This window comes from Equus przewalskii, chromosome 31, assembly GCF_037783145.1.
Source record: "Equus przewalskii isolate Varuska chromosome 31, EquPr2, whole genome shotgun sequence".
In the NCBI taxonomy this organism is placed as follows: Eukaryota; Metazoa; Chordata; class Mammalia; order Perissodactyla; family Equidae; genus Equus; species Equus przewalskii.
This window is the reverse complement of record NC_091861.1, coordinates 7,847,719-7,860,186: the sequence shown is the minus strand read 5'-3', so window position 1 is coordinate 7,860,186 and position 12,468 is coordinate 7,847,719. Positions and strand designations below refer to the sequence as shown.

Below are 12,468 nucleotides of genomic sequence, written 5' to 3'. Positions count from 1 at the left end.
TATTCTGAAAATTGCAGTGCTGTATACTCTGATTTGTTCTTTAACCTGGAAGTATTTCTGGACCCTGTAGTCACACTTTCACGGATTACTTTTTAGCGAATGGTTTTGTGATGTATTTGCTGCTGCCTCGAGGGCGATCCACATGGAGTCACTGCAGTAACTGGGATTCCAGGGACGGTTACAGGCTCACGTCGTTTCACTTTGCTCTTCTCTTGTACAGGCCCGCACTCTGGAGCACAGATCCAGTAAATGCTGCTGTTAGCACACGTGCTCTCTGCTGGGAAGGGTGGGCTTCTCCCTTTCGGGGTTCCTCGCCTGCCAACTTTGTCTTTAAAAATGTGGAATCCCTTAGTCACAGCTTTGTCATTGATTAGAGGCAGTGTTGGCAGCATTTGATAGTTGGTATCTTTTATTACCCTTAGAAAAATGTAACATTAACAGCAATATGATGGGAATAGTCTTGAAAGTATTCTACAGCTAATTCAGAATGAGTGAAATGTGAAATTAATTGCCCAAGAACAGTAAGCGATCCTATCCTTTCTGCCTGCTAAAAATGGAACAGAAACCCAAATCCCTTGTCATAGTTATTGCACTCCTCTTGTTCCTCTTTTAGTAAATAATGCCTTATTGCAGTAATGGCAGTATCATACTATTTAGTGTTTCTCTTAAAAAACAGGAAAAATGTTCTAGTTTGACAGTTAAAATTTGTGATAATGTGAGGAGAAAGTCAAAATATTTCATTCCTCTCTCTTACATTAGAAGTGCTAATTGGGCTGGTTCCAGATAAGGAGGAGTAAGCACACTGCACCGTGGCTCTGCCACCGTGGCTCTCCCACCAGGGACAGCAGTGAAAAGAAGATGGCACGGGGGTGGGGAAGAAGACTAGAATTTGAAGTCCCACTGAAGCTGTGATGAGTCTGTCTTTTCCCCTCTGGTATCCCTCAGCCTGAACTCAACACATTGGAAACCTGGAAGTGAATACTGGGTGCAGACAGACAGTGCCAGAAGCCCTCTAGTTCCGGCCTAGGGAGTAGAAGGGTAACTTACAATACTCAGAATGTGGAAATCCTTTTGGTTTTTCTTTTCTGTGTTCTCTTACACGTCATCCTCCAAGCAACCCGTGGTGGTGACAACATCAGCTGCTGGTGGTAGGAACCTATAGGAGCCAAAACTCAGGGAGATGACCCTTCCTCTCCAGTGCAATTGTGTTTCCAAAAGAGTAGAATCAACCCCTGTTTTTTTTTCTCTTTCTTCCACACTGCTTGGCCCTGGATGCAGACACAGTGGCAAAAGTACACAGGGTAACCAAAGCTTCAGCTTCTGGCCAGAGACCCAGTACAAGGAACCAGAAAGTACCAGGAGGTCATGGAGAGGAAGGACCTCAGAAAAGTGACCCCATAAAGTTTATGAACTCCTGGATCTACCCCCAGGCTGTACCTGTGTATGGATCTGATCCTTTTCGTTATACCAAAACATAGAGCAACACCCAAATCCAAGACTGACAGCTGGGAGGCATTCACATGGATTAAGTGCAAAAAGCACTGCAAAAATTTTGAAAGCTCAACTGACATCCTAGCCTTCCTTCTGCAGGCTATGATTCCAGTGTCAGTTCAGTTTTCAAAACCTTTGCCTGATGCTGTACACCTGATATTAAAATAATGTTATATGTTAATTCAACCGCAATTAAATGAAAAACCAACATTGCCTGCAACCTAACCAGATTGATTGCCTGCTGAAACAAACAAAAAAAACCCTCAATATTTCCCGTAGATTTAAACAAGACCCAGAGTTAAATAACAATATTCAGCATGTCAAGTATACAATCCAAAATTACCTGGCATACCACGAAGTCGGAAAAATCTCAGCTCTTAGGGAAGAAGACAGCAGATCCCGGCACTGAGACATCACAGATGTTGAAATATCTGACAAAGACATTAAAGCAGCTATTATAAAAATGCTCCAGCAAGTAATCATGAGCACTTAAAGCCAATGGAAAAAACAAATCTTAGCAAAGAAATAGAAGATTAAAAAAAGAACAAAATGGAAATTTCAGAAGAGAAAAAAACAGTAACCAAAATTTAAAATTCACTGACTAGTCTTTAACAGAGGAGTTAGTGAACTTGAAGATAAACCAAGAGAATTTATCTAATTTGAAGAACAGAGGAAAAAACTGGGAAAATAAAAGCAAAATGATGAGCAGAACTTCAGAGACCTACAAAAGGTCTAACGTTTGTGCCATCAAAATCCCAGAAGGAGAAGAGCAAGTGTGGTGCTGAAAGAAATATTAGAAGAAATATTGGCTAGAAACTTAACCAAATTTGATGAAAAACTTTACAGGTTCAAGAAGCTCAAAAAAATCCACACAATCATAATGAAACTGGACAGTGGTACTGAAAGCAACCAGTGAAAGACAACATGTTACATATAGGGAAACGATTTGAATGAATGGATTTCTCATCAGAAATGATGGAGGCCAGAAGGTAGTGGCACAACATTTCTAAAATGCTAAAAGGAAAGAACTGTCAACCCAGAATTCTGTAGCCGGTGAAAATATCCTTCATGAATGCAAGTGAAATAAAGCCATTGGATGAAGGAAAATGAAGAGAATTCGTTGCCAGTAGACCTTGTCTAAAAAGAATTGCCAAAGGAAGTTCTTCAGCCAGAAAGGAAATGACACCATAAGGAAAACTGAAATATTCAGGAATGAAGGAAAAGCAACAGAAATGGTAATTATCTGGGTTAAAAGAACAAACTATTCTCTTGAGTTCTTAAAATATGTTTGATGATAGAAATAAAATATAACATTAATGGTGTTTTCGTTGTATGTAGGTGTAATACATAAGACATCAATAACATAAGGGAGGAGGATAAAGGGACCATGTGATAATAAGGTTTCTACATTTCACTCAAACTAGTAAAATATTTATTCTAAGTATACTGAAAGGTAAATATGTATATGCTTATTCCTCAAACAACCGCTAAAAGAACTATGCAAAGAAATACCATAAAACACAATAGACAAAATGAAATACTAAAAAACATTTAAATAACAAGAAATGGCAAGAAAAGGGAATCAGGAAAAAAAAGAGGAAACAAACACAAAACAAATAATAAAATGGTAGACCTAGATGCAAACATATCAGTAGTTACGTTAAATGCAAATAGTCTAAGCACGCAGATTGTCAAATGAGGAGACATACAGAATAAAGTCTTGGAGGGTACAAAATGTGAAGCTCTCATGTCCTTAGGACAGGTTACCCTCCCAGCACATTCATGTATGATTACCAACCTGGGAAGGTCACCCAAGCTTTGGCTGTCCATTATGTTTTATTATGTAGGAATGGTTGAGTCATTGGTTATGTGCTAGAGCTCAATGTCCAGCGCCACTTCCCCTCCCCAGGGGATGTGCTGATAACACCTCGCCTAAATCCTCAACCCTGTAGTCATACGGTTGGTCTTTCTGGCATGGCCAGCCCTTATCTTGTCGTCTCATGAGAATAAACTCAGATATGGTTCCAGGGGCCCCCCATGAATAACAAAGACTCTTCTGTCACTCAGGAAATTCCAAAGATTTAGAACTTAATTCCCAGGAACCAGGGACAAAGACCAGACAAATTCTTTGTTATGCAACAATTCTGTCAGTAATAGAACTAGTAAATAGAAAATTAGCAAGGATATAGAAGAACTGAACAGCAACATGGACCAACTGGATCTAACGGGCATTTACAGAACATTCCATTCAACGGCAGAAAACATTTTTTAGTGCACTTGGGACATTCACTAACATCATACTGGAGACTCTAGCCAGTGCAATAAGGCAAGAAAAATTGGAAAGAACTAACTTTCTATATTTGTAGACAACTTGATTGCCTGCATAGAGAATTCTGTGGAATCTACAAAAAAGCTACCAAAACTAGTAAGTGAGTTTATCAAGATTGCAAGTTACAAAATCAATGTATATAATACATAAAATTTTATTTCTATATACTAGCAACAAACATGGAAATTAAAAAGACACATTTTTAATATCAAAAGGTATGCACTGAAAAAACATTGCTGAGAGAAATTAAAAAGACTTAAATAAATGAGTGGTATATCTTATTCATGGATCAGAAGAATCAATATTGTTAAGATGTCATTTTTCCCCAAATTGATCTATAGGTTCAATGCAGTCCTAATTAAAATCCCAGCAAGGTTTTTTGTAGAAATTCATATGCTCATTCTGAAATTCTTATGGAAAAGCAAAGAACCTAGAATAGCTAAAACATCTTTGCAAAAGAAGAATTAAAACGATTTTCTTTCTTTTTTTTAAAGATTTTACTTTTTTCCTTTTTCTCCCCAAAGCCGCCCCCCTCCCCGGTACATAGTTGTATATTTTTAGTTGTGGCTCCTTCTAGTTGTGGCATGTGGGACGCCGCCTCAGCATGGCTTGATGAGCAGTTCCATGTCTGCGCCCAGGATCCGAACCAGAGAAACCCTGGGCTGCCGAAGCAGGACGCACGAACTTAACCACTCGGCCATGGGACCGGTCCCTAAAACCATTTTCTATCATATCTTATTATAAAGCTGCAATTATTCAAGACAGCATCAAGATAAACAACTAGATCAGTGGAACAGAATAGAAAGTCTAGAAACAGACCCACACGTATGTGGATAATTGATATTTTAAAAAGGTGCAAAGGCAAGTCAATGGAGAAAGGACAGTCTGTTCAACAAATGGTGCAGGAAAGATTAGATATCCATACGTTTAAAAAACGTAAACTTTGACTTCTACCTTGCACTATATACAAAAAATGGATTGAGATCTAAATATAAAACTTCTGGAAGAAAACAGGAGAAAATCTTTGTGACCTTGGTTAGGCAAAGATTTCTTAAGATACAACACCAAAAACACAGTCTATAAAAGAAAAAAAATTGTACTTCAAAATGCATCTGTTCTTCTAAAGACAGTTAAGGGAAGACAAGCCACATAGAAAAGATTATTTGCAAAGCGTATATCTGGTAAGTGATTTGTATCCATAACATAAAGAACTCCCAAAACTCAGTAAGAAAACAACCCTTCTCCCCCCAAAATACACAAAAATTTGAAGACACTTCACTAAAAAAGATGTACAGATGGCACAATAAGCACATAAAAAGATGTTCAATGTCATTAGTTGTAAAGGAAATGCTAATTAAAATCACGAGATACCACTACACATCTATTAGAATGGCTAAAATTGAAAAGGCTGACCATAGTAAGTGCTGTCAAGGATGTGGAGCAACCAGAAATCTCATATCCTGCTGGTGGGAATGTGAAATGGTACAACCTCTTTGGAAAATAGTTTCTTAAAAAGTTTTGCATACATCTACCATCCATACAAAGACTTGTACTTGTGTGTTCATAGCAGCTTTGTTCATTAATAGCCAAAATCCAAAAACAACCCAAAAGTCCATCAACAGGTTTTTGAATAAAGAAATTGTGGTATGTCCTTACATAGCAGTACTTACTCAGCAATGAAAAGGAATGAACTGCTGATACACACAACAGGATGGATGAATCTCAAAATAATTATGCTGAATGTAAGAAGCCGGACATAAGAGTGCATCCTGAATGATTTAATTTACATAAAATTCTAGAAAATGCAAACTAATCTACAGTGACCACAGATCACCGTCTCCTTGGGGAGGAGAGGAGATGTGAATGGAAGGGAATACGATGGGACATGAGGAAACTTTTGGGGGTGATGGATATATTCACTTATCTTGATTAGGGTGACAGTTTCATGGGTGTACACATAACCAAAACTTATGAAATTGTATATTCTAAATATTTGTGGTTTGTCGTATGCCAATTATTCCTCAAAATGTTTTGAAAAAGAAAACAGGGAGAACCTACTACAAAAGCCACAGTCAGCTGACAGCCTCCAGTTGGCACACCTGTGAGATCTGCTGCAGGTGCACCCCAGCGCTACCCTCTTCTTAGGTTGCTTCCCAGGTGTCAGACCTGCGTCATGGCCTGAGGTCCCTACCTGCTCCTGCTCCCTTGCCCCTTCGCAGGCATTTCTGCCAATAAATCTCCACTTCTTCTTCCATCTTGGTGTGTGCTTTCTGGAGGACTTGAGTTGACACAGCATCTCCAAACTTGTGTTATCTGTTTGAATTCTAAATTTTTTGCTAACTCTCTGTTGGGTTGTCATTTCCTTAAGGGTTCTTGAGACCTTGGACAAGTTAGTTAACCTCAATGCCTCAGTTTCCTCAGATGTCAAATGACAATAATAGTAGTATTTACCTCATAGAGTTGTTAGGAAGATTAGATGAATTAACATTTATAAAGCACTTAGAACAGTGCCTGGCACATAGTAATTTCCATGTGTTCATTAAATTTAAAAAAGAGGAATCCTCTTCATATTCAGAAGATCCTTTGTTAACTAGGTTGCAAGCATTTTCACCCGTTCTGTCACTCGTATTTTATCTTTGTGTACGGATACTGTTTTGGTTCCTTGGAAACTTAATTTGTTTCCTATGGCTGCTATAAGAAATTACCACAAGTTTAGCAGCTTACAACTACACAAATGTCTTCTCTTACAGGGCCAGAAGTCCGAAATGCATCTTAAAGGGCTAGAGTCCAGGTGTCCGCAGGGTGCGTTCCTTCCGGAGGCTCTAGGGGAGAACCTGTTTCTTTGCCTTCCCCGCCTCCAGTCGCTGTTCGCATTCCTTGGCTCACGCTCTGCATTGCATCACCTTTTCTGCCCTTACTTCTGTCGTCAGATCTCCTTCTTCCTCCTTTGACCTTCTTGCCTCCCTCTTATAAGGACCCTTGTGATTACATTGTGTGACCACTCAGACAACCCAGCATAAGCTCCCCATCTTAATCATGTCTTCCAAGTCCCTTTTGCCATATAAGGTAACATTCACAGGTTCTGGGCATTAGCTCATGAATATCTTTGGGGGAGCCATTATTCAGCCTACCACAGATGCCCCGTGTCATACAGAAGTTTCAGATGTTGAGAACAGTCGCTTGCTCTCTTAGTCCCTTCCTCTATAGTGTTGGTCTGACATCAGTCTTCTTGATAGTCATGCACGTGCAACCCAGAGATGCAGGGAAGTTAAAGCCTGTGAGGTCACCCTTGACCAATAAGGGATGGGAACTGACACTCTCACTTTTTGTCCCCTGGGTGGACAGTTCTGAGACTCGTTTTGCAAAGCTTCTCAGAAGGTCCCACAGAACCAAACCACCAGTTGCCCAGAGCATGGCCGATTGAAAACACACCCTTGCCTTACCTTTTCCTCCTTTACATTTCACCTCCCAGCCCTGACTCCTACCCTGGGGTGACTTCCCAAATAAGCTACTTATATGTAAGCCCTTGTCTCAGGCTCTGCTTTCAGGGGAACCTAGACTAAAAGAACGAAAAAGAGCTCTTGGAAATTAAGAACATGATAGCTGAAATGAAAAAGTAGAGGTATGAAAAGAAAACATTGCAGAGATAGCTCAGAAAGTAGAGCCGAAAAGAAAAAAGAGGTAGAAAAAAAGGAGAGAGAGGATAGGAAAAGCAGTTCAGAATTGGATAGTAGGAATTCCAGAAAAAAGAAAATGCAGTGGAAGAAGTCATCAATAAGATCATTTAAGAAATTTTTGCAAAATTAAAAGACATGAATTTCCAGACTGAAAGGGCCCTCTTAGTACCTTGTACAAAGGATGAAAGTAGACCAGACATCAAGACTGATGATCTCGGAATTTCAGAAAGTGGGGATAAAGAGAAGATCCTATAAGCTTCCAGAAGATCTTTAAAAAGATGTTTAAAAGGATCAGGCATCAGAATAGCTTTGAACTTCTCAGTGGCCATACAGGAAACTAGAAGATCATGGAGCAATGCCTTCAAAATTCCATCCTGGAATTTTTTATTTTTTATTCAGCCAAAACCATTAATTAATGGGGAGCATTGAATAACGACATTTTCGGACACATTTAGGTTAAGTTTACCATTTACAACCTCCCAATCTCAGTACTTTGAAACAAGTTTATTTTTTGCTCCAATTACAGGTGGCTGTGGCTCCACATCCCTGCTCCTGCTCCACTTCTTCCTTCCAGGGTCCACGACGAAAGAGCAGAACCTCACAACAGCTCTTAGAGCTTCTGCTCAGATGTCACATCATAGTCTATTGATCAAAGCAAGTGACCTGTCCAAGCCTGATGTCAGTGACCTGGGGAATTATATTCATCCACAGGGAGGCACTGGACATCACATAGCAAAGAGCAGGATATATAAGCAGTGAATCCCTGGGAACAATAATCTACTACATGATGTCTCAAAAATTTACCTCCCATATACCCTTTTGCAAGAAGCCCATCAGGAATGTGTTCTTCTAAAATGAGGGAGTGAACCAAGGAAGACGAAGAGGTGGGATTTAGGAAGGGGATACCTAACACAGGAGACAGCAGGACGGAGTCCCCAGGATGGTGAAGGGGAACTCAGTGACAGCTGTGCACCAGGGATGGAGAACAGACCAGGTCAGAGGCGGGTCATTAGGCTCCGCAGGCACTTTAAGAAAATGAAATTGAAGAAAATCTGATGTGAATGAATTTGCTATGAACGGTTTAGGTAATTAATAGAGAGGTTAGTGCTGAAGTTGTGGCTGGAAAATTAAGCAAATATTAAATATATTAATTCTAGGGAAAACAAACAGAAAAAGAAAATTAATCATAGTTACTACATTCAGCCCTGAATTACCTTCATAATAATGAAAACACTGAATATTGATATAACTCAAGTTATTTTGGGAATACGGGGAAGGGTGGAAGTCCAAGTAGTGAGGTCCATTGAAGAAAGAACTAATTTCTGTATCTGTTGAGGTCTTCAACAGATAGTGCCAAAGATGAGGTTTAAAAAAAAAACATAAATATAAATAGACCATTATAAAAATAATCAGCTACAAGGGTTAAGCCTGGTTTTTGCGCTTCAGGGAGAATGGGGCATGAGGGTGGCGCAGCAGAAGGACTAAAACTGTTGTCTTGAACACCTTGTAGAGACAGTTGACGCTTCCAACAATTGACTGTGATTAAAATACGGAGTTTAAATAACCATTGCCCCAAGGAGTGATGTCAGCAACATGGCAGAGTGAACTGTTCCTTTTGTCTCTCCCCCTTCAAACTCCAACTAAATGCACCTTCATTGATCAGCAGAGGACACCCACGCAGCACATCAAGATGCCTGAGAGACCTGTGCAGCTATACATCTGAAGGTGGATGGATTAACCCTGGGGAGGTGGTGGACATAGGTGAGCACTATCCGGCCCCCAGGCAGCCCAGTACCTGCATGTGACTGCTCTCCCGGCTGGAGTGCTCATAGCACTGCTGCGGCCCCAAGGGTGGGAGCATGTCTCAGTGTGAGTGTGGGAACAGGTGATGGCAGCCCTGAGCCCCCGTGTGATCACTTCCTCATCCAGTGGGAGAGTCCACAGGGCCATGGTCCACAGAAAGAGGCTCAGGCTCGGATCCAGTGGGGAGGGCCCACCCACCAAGCACAAAGCTGGTGCAACCTAGGAGCAGACAGCGGTGTATCTGTGAGCCTGGGTGAACAAGCTTCTGGCTGCCTCGAATGCACATAGTACCACTGCAGCCCCAAAGTGGGGAGTGTGACTCGGCAGGACTGTGGGAGCGGGCAGCAGCAGCCCTGAGCCCCTGTGTGATCCTCTCTGGTCCAGTGGTAGAGCCCATAGTCCCACCACAGACCCAGGGAGTGGCTCTGGCTTGGACCTAGTGGGGGACCCCGCCCACCAAGCACAACAGCTGGTGAGACCTACGAGAAGATAGCAGTAGATTTACGTGCCCAGGTGAACAAGCTTCCAGCTGCCACCCATAGTACCGCTGCAGCCCCGAATGCGGGAGCACATCTCAGTGGGACTGTGGGAGCAGGTGGCAACAGCCCTGAGCCCCCACGTGATTGCTTTCCCATTTGGTGGGAGACCCCACAGGGCCGCTGCGACCCCAAGGAGTGGCAGACTCAGACAGGCACAGCTGACAGGATTTGCAGTGGGCTCAGATTACACAGCCCCTACCCCCACCCCAGTGTCAGTAGATGGAACCTGTGATCAGATACTATCACTATGCAATGGCACAAATTCACTCCATCAAATGATATAAAGAAATATATTAGTACTCCAGACCAGCAGGAAAAAGACATACGCCCAGAAATCAGTCCTGAAGGCACAGAAATCTACAATCTAAGTGACAGAGAATTCAAAACAGCTATCATAAAAAAGTAGTGAGTTACAAGAGAATTCAGAAAGAGAGTTCAATGAAATCAACAAAATTAATGAACCGAGGTAATTCTTCACGAAAGAGATTGAAACTATAAAGAAAAACCAATGAGAAATGTTGGAGATGAAAAACACAATGGATGAGATAAATAAAAATCTAGAGTCCTTAAATAACAGAGCTGATATGATGGAGGATAGAATTAACATAGAGGATAGGAAGACAGAAATGCTTCAAACGGAAGAGGAGAGAGAACTAGGACTAAAGAGAAATGAAGAAATGCCCTGAGAAATATCCGACTCAATAGGAAATGCAGCATAAGGATTAGAGGTATGAGAGGGAGAAGTGGGAGAGAAAGGAGCAGAGAGCTTGTTCAAAGAAATAGTAGCTGAGAACTTCCCAAACCTGGAGAGGAGCTGGAATTAATGTATATGAAGCCAATACAACCCCTAATTATATCAATATAAAAAGACCTTCCCCAAGGCGTGTAGTGGGAAAGCTGGCAAAAGTCTATGACAAAGAAGAAACTTAAGGGCAGCAAGGCAGAAGAAAATAACCTACGAAGGAACCTCTGTCAGGCTTTCAGTGTATTACTCAGCAGAAATCTTACAAGCTAGGAGAGAGTGGAATGATATATTTAAAATTCTGAAAGACAAAAACATTCGATCAAGAATACTCTATCCAGTGAAAATATCCTTCAGATATGATGGAGAAATAAAAACTTTCCCAGATAAACAAAAGCTGAGGGAGTTCATCACAAGACACCCCCCTACAAGATTGGATCAAGAAGGCCCTCATAGCTGGGGAAAAAAAAAGAAGAAGAAGAAAGAGTTTACAAAGCCTTGAGCAAGGAGATAAATGGGCAGACAAAATCAGAAAGATGCTACTCTTTATCAGAACAACTTAGCAAACAATTATAACTCTAAAGATAAAGGGAAAGAAAACATTAAAAATAAATATAATCACTTAATTTTAACCACAAATTCACAACCCATAGCGGAATAAGTTGTGACGACAACAACAACTTAGAAGGGGAAGAGGAAAGGGATGAAACCTGCTTAGACTAAAGGAATAAGAGGCTATCAGAAAATGGACTATCTCATCTACGAGATCTTTTATACAAACCTCACAGTAACCACTAAACAAATATCAGAATAGAGACACAAATGATACATAAAGAGGAAACTGAGAAAACCATCACAGAGAGTCACCAAACTTAACTGGTAGTCTGAAATATAGGGGATGAGAAACAAGGAAAATACAAACAACTGGAAAACAAGTGATAAAATGGCAGCATTGAGCCCTCATATATCAATAATCACTCTCAATGTAAATGGACTGAATTCCCCAATCAAAAGACAGAGCGGCAGAATGGATTAAAAAAACAAGACCCAAGGGCTGGGCCAGTGGCCTATGGTTAGGTTCATATGCTCTGCTTCAGCAGCCTGGGGTTTGCTGGTTTGGATCCCGGGCGTGGACCTACACACTGCTTATCAAGCCATACTGTGGCAGACATCCCACATATAAAATAGAGGAAAATGGGCACAGATGTTATCTCAGAGCCAATCTTCCTCAGCAAAAAAGAGGAGGATTGGTGGTGGATGTTAGCTCAGGGTTAATATACCTCAAAAAAACAAAGAAAAAAAAACAAGACCCAAAAGTTTGCTGCCTCCAGGAAATACATCTCAGCTCTAAAGACAAACACAGGCTCAGAGTGAAGGGATGGAAGACATACTTCAAGCTACTGGCAAACTAAAGAAAACAGGTATTGCCATACTTGTATCAGACAAAGTAGACTTCAAGGTAAAAAAGACAATGAGAGACAAAGAGGGTCAGTATATAATGATAAAAGGGACATTCCACCAAGAGGACAAACACTTATAAATATATATGCACCCAACACACGAGCACCAAAATACATAAAGCAACTACTAACAGACCTAAAATGAGACATTAACAGCAACACAATAATAGTAGGGGACCTTAACACCCCACTGTCACCTATGGATAGATCAACCAGACAGAAAGTCAACAAGGAAATAGTGGAACTAAACAAAAAACTAGACCAGATGGACTTAATAGACATATATAGAACACTCCATCCAAAATCAGCAGAATGCACATTCTTCTCCAGTGCACATGGAACATTCTCAAAGATAGACAATATGTTGGGAAACAAGGCAAGCCTCAATAAATTTAAGAAGACTGAAATCATATTAAGCATCTTTGCC

The 12,468-nt window shown here is 40.8% G+C and overlaps 1 protein-coding gene across 1 annotated transcript in view; it reads left to right on the top strand.

Moving 5' to 3' along the window:
* Positions 1-9,007: 9,007 nt before the first annotated feature.
* Positions 9,008-12,468, top strand: part of EPHX1 (epoxide hydrolase 1) — a 53,867-nt gene continuing 50,406 nt past the window's right edge. The window contains exon 1 of the mRNA XM_070602685.1: positions 9,008-9,258. The gene's annotated coding sequence lies outside the window, so the exon portion shown is untranslated. The remainder of the gene's footprint in view (positions 9,259-12,468) is intronic.